Source organism: Eptatretus burgeri, chromosome 17 (assembly GCF_056783735.1).
Source record: "Eptatretus burgeri isolate ZD-2024b chromosome 17, Ebu_testis_v1, whole genome shotgun sequence".
Taxonomy (NCBI): Eukaryota; Metazoa; Chordata; class Myxini; order Myxiniformes; family Myxinidae; genus Eptatretus; species Eptatretus burgeri.
Window position 1 is genome coordinate 13,343,577 of NC_140977.1, and position 12,303 is coordinate 13,355,879.

The 12,303-nt window shown below is 48.3% G+C and overlaps 1 protein-coding gene across 4 annotated transcripts in view; it reads left to right on the top strand.

Annotated features, from left to right (window-relative positions):
• LOC147009346 (uncharacterized) overlaps positions 1 to 12,303 on the top strand; it is a 100,599-nt gene that overhangs the window by 60,015 nt on the left and 28,281 nt on the right. The window lies entirely within an intron of this gene.

Consider the following 12,303-nt stretch of genomic DNA (forward strand, 5'->3'; position numbering starts at 1 on the left):
TTTGAGAATGGAGGTTTGAGTCCAGGTGTCGGAAAATAAGGGTTTGAGAATGGGCATTTGAAAACGTAAGTTTGAATATGGGTGTCAGAAAGTGGAGTTTGGGAATGAGGTTCGAATACACAGTTGGGAAATGTTTGGGAATGAGGTTTGAAGGCTATTGAAGGTTTGGGAATGAGGTTTGAAGGAAAATAAAGGTTATGGAATGAGGAAGGGAACGATGGGGAAGGTTTTACCTTCAATCATTGACCCCGTAATGGCGGCCCACAGATGCTGCATTTTCACCTCGAGCCAACCGATCTAACAGCTTGATCTTTTTGCTCAATGTCATAACCTTTCTCTGCCCTTTGACACAACTAAATGTCCATCGCTTTACATTTGGACTCATTAAAAACGGTGCATGAGGAAAAAAACACAAGGCTCGTAATGGTAATCGTCCATGAACAGGACACAAACGATTACTCACTAACCTTATCTCAAAAACTACGATTGGCCGAAATGAAATCCCACGATAACGAAATCGGAGTACAATAGGTTGCCCGCGATGGGTCAAAACCCACTTATATTATCAAATGGCTGATATGTACAAATCGCTGGGAACATTGTAATGTTTATAAACGCCCAGAGACGCCAGCATTAGTGACTTAATTTAATTTCCACACATGCCTTAACCTCAAGAATCTCTTAAGCTAAGCCGAATTACAAAATTTAAGCTCCAGAAATGAAGTTAGCAGCAGTTCCGACTGCTACAAAAGTATTCATTTGTCAAATTCGGACATATTTGACATTTCAGTCGTCTCCAGGAGGTGTGTGTTTAATATGATTGTTCGGTGATTTGTATCGCTTGCCAAGCCAACCATTCTTTATCAACAAATTGAATTTGAGTATTTGCTTGAGTGCTAAAGCCATTATTGGAGTACTTATCCGGGCGGTGTTTATGTCCGGACGGGAGTTTGTCTCTGGCCGTGTCCGGGCGGTATTTGTCTCCAGATGTGTCTGGACAGTGTTTGTCTCAGGATGTGTTCGGGTGGTGTTTATGTCTGGACGGGAGTTTGTCTCCGGCCATGTCCGGAAAGTGTTTGTCTTCGGACGGCTTGGCACTGTACGTGTCCGTGCGGGTTTGTCTCCAGACTTGTCTGGGTAGTGTTTGTCTCTGGACGGTGTGGAAACTGCCTTATTAATTGAATTTATAATCATGTAAAATACGAAATTGTCTTAGTTTAGTGCTTTGAAAAATAATTTAATAAATGTATATGCTGAGAAATCTACTTCAGAGCAGACTACACATTTCTCTGTTCAAGTCGAAAACAACCTTGGAAAACCTTATCTGTTTGGTAACCATTGTCTGGTGACCATTTATTCAGCAAGGCAAAACATGGCTCTTTTCGATTTCCCCCCTCGCCACACTCCTTCCCGAGGCTGAAAACAACATTCTAAAACAAACCAAAACCTCTCCATGTTGCAAATTTGAAGTCCACAAAAGTCCATCTGATGTCATGATAAAAACTGTATTTATACTCAAGATTCTATGTAAGTTTTAAGTCTTCGACTCGCAATATCATTGAGAGTTGAGGCCTTCCTTCCTGTGCACGGAAGTGTTCTTTTGTTTTTTCGAATAAACGGCTTGCATGTAAACTTACTCTTTTTTACTGTTTTGAGGTAGCTGGAAAACCTGCTTCGACAACGGTGTTTGTCTCTATACGTGTCAGGGTGGTGTTTATGTTCGGACAGGAGTTTGTCTCCGGCCGTGTCTGGATAGGAGTTTGTCTTCCGCCATGTCTGGATGGGAGTTTGTCTCCCGCCGTACCCGGACGGGAGTTTGTCTCTGGCCGTGTCCGGACGAGAGTTTGTCTCTGGCCATGTCCGGGTGGTGTTTGTCTCCGAACGGCTTTGCTCCATACGTGTTCCGGCGGGAGTTCGTCTCCGGCCATGTCCGGACGGGAGTTTGCATCCAGCCGTGTCCGGACGGGAGTTTGTCTCCGGCCGTGTCCGGGCAGTGTTTGTCCCCTGACATGTCTGGGCAGTGTTTGTCTATGGACGGCTTGGCTCCGTACATGTCTGGGAGGTGTTTGTCTCCAGACGTGCCTGGGTGGTGTTTGTCTCCAGCCATGTTCCAACGGGAGTTTGTCTCCGGCCGTGTTCGTGCAGTGTTTGTCTCCACACGTGTCTGGGTGGTGTTTGTCTCCTGACATGTCCGGGCAGTGTTTGTCTACGGACGGCTTGGCTCCGTACATGTCTGGGAGGTGTTTGTCTCCAGACGTGTCTGGGTGGTGTTTGTCTCCAGCCATTTCTCGACGGGAGTTTGTCTCCGGCCGTGTTCGTGTGGTGTTTGTCTCCAGACGTGTCTGGGTGGTGTTCATGTCCGGACGGGAGTTTGTCTACAGTCGTTTCCAGATGGGTGACACTCTCCGGACAAGTCCGGGCGGCGTTTGTCTCCAGACGTGTCCAGGCGCCATTTGTCTATGGACGTGTTCGGGCGGCGTTCGTCGCTGGATGTGTCCAAGTGGATTTTTATTTTTGTTGTTGCTGATTTGTGACCTTTGGACCCGCCCCCCCCCCCACCCTACTTCCAAATCAAGATTCTGCTGGTTGCCACCATTGAGGCACTCATCTATAATAATAAGTGTGTGTATGCATGTGTGCGTGGGTGTGTCTTCTCCATAACTCCAAAAGTATGAAGCTAAGCAGCCTGAAACTCTGCATACAAAGGGAACTCCAAGGGAATGCATTAGTAAAAAAATTAGTGTTTGGGTTAATTTAAACACACCTTTTGAGGATAGTTAATGGCTTTATTTAATTATATCCTTTATCAGGCACATCCTCGGACACCTCACTCTTGATGGTGTATTGAGGCGCATCTTCCCTTACCTCGCTGGGGTCTTAATTCGCCATTTTGTTTGGCCTGCTCAACAATGCCTTGAGTTGGAACAGGCCGCAACGGTTTATTAACAATAAAGCGCTGAAATGTTTTTTTTTTTTTCCACTTTCCCCACTGATATGATTGAATGCCTGATTTTCATAGAACAAATTGCTGTGTACATCACCTTCATAATGCTATAGTTTGCAAGTTAGGAGTTTGGAGTGATTTCATCCATTATATGATGAGATTTTCCACGATCTACTCTCATGGACTAATTCAAGTGTATAAAAGAAATATAATTTGAGTTTGGAGGATCAAATCACGTGGACTAAATAACTCTTCGAGGGTAGTGCCATTAAGTTTTGAGGATAGTGCCATTACTAATCTGCTCTCGCTTGCCAAGCCAGCCGTTCCTTATTAACCATTTAATTGGAGTGCTTGCTTGAGCGCTTTAGCCACTTGCCAAGTGCCCTGCAGTCGATAGTGGTACATTTCTTGTCCTGACCGGAATGAATATTCGGCAGTTGCTACAAAGTAGAGAGATACATATGGGTGGATTTAGATCTGCAAGGGGACTCTCCACGGGTGTGTGTGCATGCCTGTATGCTTGGTTATGGGTGCCGTGGTGGAAAGTTTCATCCTGTATCTTATGCTAAAGATCCGTGGTGAAGATTTGAACTTTTTTAACCTCAGCAGCGCACGAGCGATTTTGTTTTCCTTTGTCCTCCTGACTGTTTCTCAAGCAATTGGTTATTTTATATGAACCGGATGTGCTTTACAAAGGTTATTGTTTCTCTTTGTGTGTTTCAAAGCAAAATATATTTGATAACATCCGATTTCCGAGCCGTTTGCCATATTAACATGTTTTCTAAATTTCAGAGCCAAATTTTCTCCCACCCGTCACACGCAACTGTCTCTAAAGATTAATGCTTAGGCACATCTTAAAACATCTATAATGTGACGTTGTTTTTCAAATTCTCCCAAAACAAAGGTGAAAGCTACTGAAGGTTTTGGGGTTGTATACAGTCGGTAATCACACTGACTCCAGTCTGCCGATTCCCCAAAAATTGCCGATATTGGCCAAGCATATATATATATATATATATATATATATATATATATATATGTATGTATATGTATATATATGTATATATATATGTATATGTATATATATATATATATGTATATGTATATATATATGTATATGTATATATATATGTATATGTATATATATATGTATATGTATATATATATGTATGTATATATATATATATGTATATATATATATATGTATATATATATATATATATATATATATATATGTATATATATATATATATGTATATGTATATATATGTATATGTATATATATATGTATATATATATATATGTATATGTATATATATGTATATGTATATATATGTATATGTATATATATGTATATGTATATATATATATATGTATATGTATATATATATATATATATGTATATATATATATATATATATATATATATATATATTGTTGCGGATTCGCGCCCGCCGGCGTGCGAGCGGCCACGTAACTCGAATCGCGGCACGTCGCCCACCGGACGGACAATCCCGTCGTGACCCTCTCGGACTAACGCCGGGAACTAGTCACGGGTGGACCTTTCGGCCTCACCACGATCGTGCCAACCGGCCCCCCGCGTGGGATAGGGTTGCTCGCCAAATTCGACCTACCTAAGTACCCACACGGAGGGTAGACCGGGCGATCGCACCTCGCCGCAGGTCGACTTCGGACACGGGCCACTTTAAGCGACCCGTTCCGTACTATCGGGATAACCGAGTGGTGTTATCGTCGGCCTCGACGGTTCGATTAATTATCGGGCGTTTTAGCCCACGACCAACCCTTTACGTGAAGTAAGATGGAGATTCAATAGAGGAAAAGACGAAGCGAAACGGGAAAACAGTTCAACATAAAGCGCATTTATTTCGCGATGAACGGAAAGCACACATATACAATTACACCTAAAGCAAATGTAAAAGAAGAAGAAACACAATAATACACAAAAAGCAAATGCAACAATGCAGATCTAACCGACTACCGAGCACACGGCAACACTTATACAGTTTTACTTCACAGACGGCGCCGACAACACATACACTCAAAGCAAAAGAAAAGGACCACCCTCAAGGATGAGGGGGGTAGGCGGGCCTGGGGCCGAGACCGCGTCGGGCCTACCCGTCTGATGATGAGCCGCAAGATGGCGGTGGTGCCCCGACTCCGCAGGCCTCGCGGACAGTGTTTGGTAGGGGGTGGGAACGGGGCCCCCTTCTCGCACTATCTCAGCGCGGGGGGAAACAGGAGGGGGTTGTTGATGCTCGGGGGGAAGGAGGATATCTCCCTGTCTCGGGTCCCGCGACGAGCGTCTCCACCACGACCTCGCTCGCGCCGCCGGCCTCTCCCTCCGCAGCTCCCCGACTCCGACACGAGCACCCCCTCGACCACCTTCGCCGCCGCCACCTCTCCACAGCTCCGTCCACCGCCTTCTCCGACTCCTCTCTTGACTCGTCCCAACTCTTCACTGACTCCGAACTCTTAACTCTCTCCCCTCCGAACTCTTCACTCTCTCCCCTCCGAACTCTTAACTCTCTCCCCTCCGTACTCTTCACTCTCTCCCCTCCGTACTCTTAACTCCCTCCGAGCTCTTAACTGCCTTGACTGACGAACGCAGCCCCTTATATTCCCCGTGGCCTCGCTCCTTCACCTTCGACCCTTTACCTCCGACCCTTCACCTCTAACTGGCTCCCCATTGGACCGAGGAAAAGTGGGCGTGAATGCTTTTTGATCCATGAATTTGCATATAGCGATATTACTCCAACGCACCTGGGGGCGGGGCCAAATCGCCCTACGCTCACCGATAGGACGGAACAGAAGTGGGCGTGAGTCGTTTTTGATCCGTTTTCTTCGGAAAGGCCGGCGCTTTTGCACCCCTGCTCGGTGCGCGCCCTGCACGAGTCCAGTATCGGTGCCCACAAGCGGCGTGGGAATGACGGTGATGCGATGGTTGCGAGGGCGAGTTGTGACGGTAAAGGTCGTGGCTGTTGTTGTGAAGCGGCGTTGCGGTTGGTGGTTGTTGTGTGATGGCTGTTGAGATGTGGTTGGTGGTGGTAGTAATGGCGGCTGGTCCAAAATAAAGATAGTAAAAGAAAAACGGCTATCTAGAAGGGTCGCAGCCCGAATGAATGACATTTATTCCCTCTAAACAACGGGTTTGGGCCTAACTACACATATACTTACAGAGATATCTCACCTAAGGGACCTGAATGGTGGTTTGCGAATTTCGTCAACCACAACACTACCCCCTCCCCTTTTTACAGACTCGTCCCGAGTCGTCAAATTTTCGTGTGCCATCATGTGTAGTTTTCCCCTAGTACATTTTACCTACGGATCCCTGAGTGCGACATTCATGGTATTCGTGTCCCCAAAATAAATAACCTGAGGGCTGAGTAACTACCTAAACAAACTCACTCACACGGACGACTTAAATAAAATTGCCGGCGCTAGGACAGACATGCCGGGGGCGCACTCATATTTACAGTACATCTTAACCTTAACTTACAAATTTTACACTAAACCATGGCCCAGGATCAATGAACTCTGCAAAAAGAAAGCAGTTAGCAGGGAGCCAGGCTGCTCACATGCAGTCTCTGGCTCAAACAATGCAGGTGACAGGGAACGTGGCCGGCTGCTCACTCACAGTCCAAGGCCTTCCCTTTTGAACTGAACGCAGTGAACCACAACGGTGCATGGGCTGCACAAACACAGTCTCCGTGCCAGCTCAAGTGGCACACGCAATGAGCACAACGAATGGATGGATGAATGGATGCACGCAAACACGGTGCACGGGCCGCCACTGCAGGCCCGTGTTGTAGCTGCCAACAGGACAGTTCTTGCAGCTTGCAAACTGTTGCCTTGATCCTGGCGCACATGGCAATGAACAGGGGGGGGGGGGCAAAGCAAAAATTGAACGGGATGTGGTGAACAGGGGCAGTGGGCATGGCATGGCAAAGGCGAGCAGGCAACACAGCCTGCAGAATAAGGCCGCTGCAGGCAAACACAGCCGGCAGATGATCTGGCCGGCACAGGCCTTGAAGAAAAACAGCCAGCCGGCAGATGAAGTGGGCCGGCACAGGCCCTGCAGCAACACAGCCAGCAGATGAAGTGGCCGGCACAGGCCTTGAAGCAAAACACGGCCAGCCGATGGCACAGGCCTTGCAGCAAAACAACAGCTGCTGATGAAGTGGGCTGGCCTTTGCCTTGCAGCAACGCAGCCAGCAGATGAAGCTGGCCAGCCTTTGCCGTTCAGTGGAGGTTGGTGGAGGGAGTGCGGTGGTGCTGGCCACTCGGAAGGCGGGCTCGGACCTACCCTACGGTCTCCCTCCCAACCTATCGCCTTTGCCTGTCACTGTCTATACCCACTCCCTTAATTTGTCAAACCCCAATTTAGCCCCAACTTTTTTTTTTTTTTTTTTACTTCCCCACTATAAATCGTCCCCTAACCCCCTTTATCGTCCTTGTTCGGCTAACCTATCCTGTCACCTAGCCTACTCCCAACCCCTACGTTCCCTTCCCGGAGGGGAATAAGGGAGAGCTAGCGTCCTGTGTCGAGGCCCAACGAAGCCTCAGGATGGCCTCCCCAGAGTTCAGCGATCTTAACACAAAGTGGGTCCAGCGGCCCACAACGAGAGCGAAGGGATGGATGGTGCGGAGCAGTACACTTCCTATGTACTCTAACCATTTAACTGTTAAACTACCCCGGGGCTTTCAACAAGCGCCTCTCGCTTAAGCTATTTGTTCTAACAACCCAGATTCCCGTCGCCTGTGTTGGTGTCCTCACAATTTCGGGCCTCGCCCCCCAATTTTCTCTCCGTGCCCTCACACGGTCTCATGGTTGGGACACGTGGCTCCCTTTGGCAGGCACGACCCTCTGCCGATTCTCCGACGATGGCACCCCCGGGCACTACACTGCCTCAGAGCCTACCAGCTCCCTAAACACCGGGGAGTGCCCCCCATGGCACCTCCCCTGAAACGCACACGTGGCAGGCTGGCTTCCCAGGCCCCTTTCCGAGGGTCACCCGTGCCCACAACACTGCCCACGCGCTAATGGCGCCCCGGGCCCCCGCACCAAGCAGGCGCACCCGTGCCCACTACGCTATCCCGGCCCCCCATGGGCTCTTGGCCTACCACGGCCGACTAGCCTGGTGCCCGGGGTACCCACTCAGCGATACTCACCTTTCGCCACCACGCTCCCAGCCTGTCAACAGGGCTCCTGCACCCCTCCAAACGGGTTTCGAGCCTACTTCCCCACCAACAACAAAACGACTTCCATATTTGTTAATTTGACTAACCCACTAACTCAGTCTACACTGACCCCGGGGTCCCTTGGGCGGGAGTCACTCCTCCCCCCAATCACTCATCGCACCATGCATTCCCCATTCGCTCCACTCACACAGACCCGCTGGCCTCACTCACTCACCAAGCACATGCTTCCACTTCACTCACGAACAACTCTTCAACACACTCACCGCTGAACTCTGCCATCCTTCTAACTACCTCCCCTAACTAACTCGTGCTCCCACGTCGTCCCTTAAACTATAGCACGTTCCATTTAACACTACGTAGCTAAACTACGTCCCCTCTACATATCCACAAGTCTGTCACTGTCTCCAAATAAATCATTTTATTTCCCAACCTAAAGCTCACTAAATCCCTCTACCTAATCCATTCCACGGACTCCATGAGGACTTACCCCTACCCCATGAAGTCGGTCTAACTAAGCTAACCCTTCCCCCTAACTAGTTTCCATCCTGTGCCCTGGTCAAGGGGGTCTTCCACCCCTTGCCCAGGAATCCTGTGCACCCGAAAGTGAGGCTTGCTGTTTTTTTTTATTTTTTCATGCGCATCACCAGCGCGGCAACTCACAGCTTGCGCACTTTGCACCTGCCCGTGACGTCATGCAGCTGCACGTGTACCTCGTCCCTCCTTGGACGGTACCATCCGGCAGGGATACCCCTCCTGCCGGATTCCAACCCCGCGTGCAGCCATGACGTCACCGTGCGCATAAAAAAAAACACAAGCCCCACGTCTCGAGGGGTTCCCCACGCGAACACATGTGCTTTGCCCGTTGGAGCTTAACACACACGATCACGTGGAGAACCCGTCCGGTCCAAATCCATTATCCTGCCTAAACTTTGTCCGTCCGCGGGATCGGCAAATCCACCGCGTGCGTTTCCGGACCGGGACTTCACTCTCGCAAGCGAGCACGTGGGGGCCTCGTGCGTTGCACAGCACGGACCTCGTGCTCACTGCTGGGTGAACCCAGCACGGTCCCCGAAACAACTACAGCCGCTACTCGGCTTTCTTTCCTCTGTCGCCGTCGTCGTCGCCATTCAACACACGCACACCTGCGTGTTACGACGCTCACACTCCATTCCATTACATTCACCCCGGGAGACGCGGCTGCATGTTCACACATGCCCACCGACATCTCCCTTACATACCGCTCTCTCACACACACGGTCTCCCTTGCACTCGGCCGTTCACTCACGCATGCCATCTCCCTCGCACACGTGGCTCCACTCACTCGCGGCCTTTCACTCACTCGTGCCATTTCCCTCACACAAACCATACCACTCACACACGCGGGGGCACTCATCCGCGGTGCCTCACTCATACACCGTGCCTCACTCACACACGCGGGGGCACTCATCCGTGGTGCCTCACTCACACTGGCCGTTTCATCCACACACACGGCCTCTTCCACTTGCGGTGCCCCTTTTACACACGGCGTGCTGGGAAGCACGTACTCCGGCACAATCGCCACCACACCACTCACATACGGGGTCGCTTCCACACACGGGGACGCACTCACACCTCGCACCACACACACAGGGACAACCACACTGGGGATTCGTGTCCCCACCAGGGTCTCCGGGGCCTCTATACCCCCCAAGCTCTCCGTGCACCCGTTCGCAGCACTCCTTCCCTCGAACTCGCAAAGCACGACCGAACTCACCTGGTCGTGAGTCGCCTCAAGGGGGCATACTCCCTCCCCTCGTTCCTGGAGGAGGCCATCCAGCTGCTCGCACCGGGTCTCCACCCAGTCCGCGAGCTCACCCCCATTATCCTCCACTACCTCCGTGTGTGTGTGTACGTCTCTAGCCTTGCCATTATCATGCAGTCTCTCCTCTATTTTTTCTGTCTCCCGTGTCTCTATACATTTATAAGTTTCTGTTGTCCCCTCCTGTCTATTAGTCTCCGCTTCTTTCTGGCGTCTTTCCCTTATCTTTATGTAGGTCAACCTTGCTTTCTCCTTAAGTCGCTCCCGTCCTTCCCTGTTTTTCACTCCTTGCTCTTTCACGATCTCTGCGTACCTCCTCCTTGCTTTCCGTCTTAATTGTTCTTTTCTCTCCCTCCCAATTACTTTCACCTCGTCTCTTGTCTCCCGTGTATCTATACATTTTCTCTCCTTGTTCCTTATTTCTGTCTCTTCCTGGTTCCTTTTTCCTTCCCATCTGAGTCGTTCTTTCTCTCTGAGCCCCATTAGCTGTTCGTTCTCCCTCCGGAGCTCCTCAATCTCCGTTGACTCCAATCTCGCTCTCCATTTTAGTTGTTCAATTTCACACTCATATAGTTGTTGTTTTCTCTCCCACTGTTCCTCCTGCTCTTTGTTTTCCAATCTCATTGTTTCTTTCAATTGGCTCATTTCCTTCCTGTGTTTCATTCGCTGTTCTCTCACTACTCTTCCTCGTTTCCTCTCCTGTCCTTCCTTCTCCAGTTTCATTTGGTTAATCTCCTTTTTGTGTTTCATTCGCTGCTGTCTCATTACTCTTCCTTGTTTCCTCTCCTGTGTTTCCTTATCCAGTTTCATGGTTTTCTTCATTTGGTTAATCTCCTTTTTGTGTTTCATTCGCTGCTGTCTCATTACTCTTCCGCGTTTCCTCTCCTGTCTTTCCTTATCCAGTTTCATGGTTTTCTTCATTTGGTTCATCTCCATTTTGTGTTTCATTCGCTGTTCTTTGTCTATCTCCTCGTACTCCAGCCTCAGCTTTTCTTTCAATTGGTCAACCTCAGATTCATGTTCTTTTTGTTTTCTATTCCATTGTTCCTCTCGTTCTTCCCTCTCCAATCTCCTTGTGTCCTTCAATCTCCTGATTTCTCCTTCCTGCTTCATTCCTTGCTCCTTCAACTTCTCCACGTATTCCAACCTATTTTTTTCCTTTTGTCGTTCAGTTTCAAATTCATACTCTTTCAGTTTTTTATTCCACTGTCTCTCTTGTTCCTCGTTCTGCAATCTCATCGTTTCCTTCAATTGACGGATTTCTTTCTCCTGTCTCATTCCTTGTTCTTTGTATTTCCTATTCCACTGTCTTCCTTGTTCCTCATTCTGCAATCTCGTTATTTCTTTCAGTTGGCTGACTTCCTTCTCCTGTCTGATTCGTTCTTCCATCATTACTCTTTTTTGCATCTCATTCTGCAATCTCGTGGTTTCCTTCAGTTGGCTGATTTCCTTCTCCTGTCTCATTCCTTGTTCTTTCAGTACTCTTTCTTGTTCCTCATTTTTTAATCTGGCCTTCGCTTCCAGCTGTTCGATCTGTACAGTGTGGTTTCTTAACGTTTCATTCTCTGTTGTCGTTCTTTCTTCTCTCACCATCCTCAACTCGTTTTGTAATTCCCTCTCTTTGTTTTGGTGTTTCTGTAACTCAGAAGCTTTCTTTTCCAATTCCTTTCTCATCTCCGCACACTCCGACTTTGCTTTGGCTTCGAATTGTTCAATCTGCTCAGTGTGGTTCCTTAACGTTTCATTCTCTGTTCTCTTCCTTTCCTCTTTTAACATCCTCAGTTCGTCTTGTAATCCTCTTTATTTGTTTTCGTGTTTCAGTATCTCAGAAGTTTTTGTTTCCAATTCCTTTCTCAATTTGCGTGCTTCTTCACTCATTTCATCTCTTCTTTCCACCGCTTCCCTCCTCAATTCGTCCCTTTTTTTACTGTATTCATTTAGTTTTTTCTGCCATTCCTTTCCCATTCTAATCTCCCCTTCCAGGATTTCTCTTTTAAACTGGCTTGCCCTTACCTCTCGCTTCAGTAGTTCCAATTCTCCATCTTGTTCGCGTTTTTCCTTTTCGAGCTTTGTTTTCCTTTCTCCTTCCTCCCTCAATTCTCCCTGCAGTTCTTCGAACTGTTCTGACTTTTCCAGCAATTCCTCCGCCCTTTCCTCGAGCTGTCTCTCTCCTCTTTTTATTTTCCATTCTAGGCTTTCTCTTTCCTGATTGCCTGTTCTTATCTCTTCCTTCAATTGTTCCAACTCCCCATCGTGTTCACATTTTTTCTCTTCCAACTGTATTTCCCTCACTCTCCCCTCCTGTTCTTTGAACCGCCTTGCTTGCTCCAATAATTTTTCC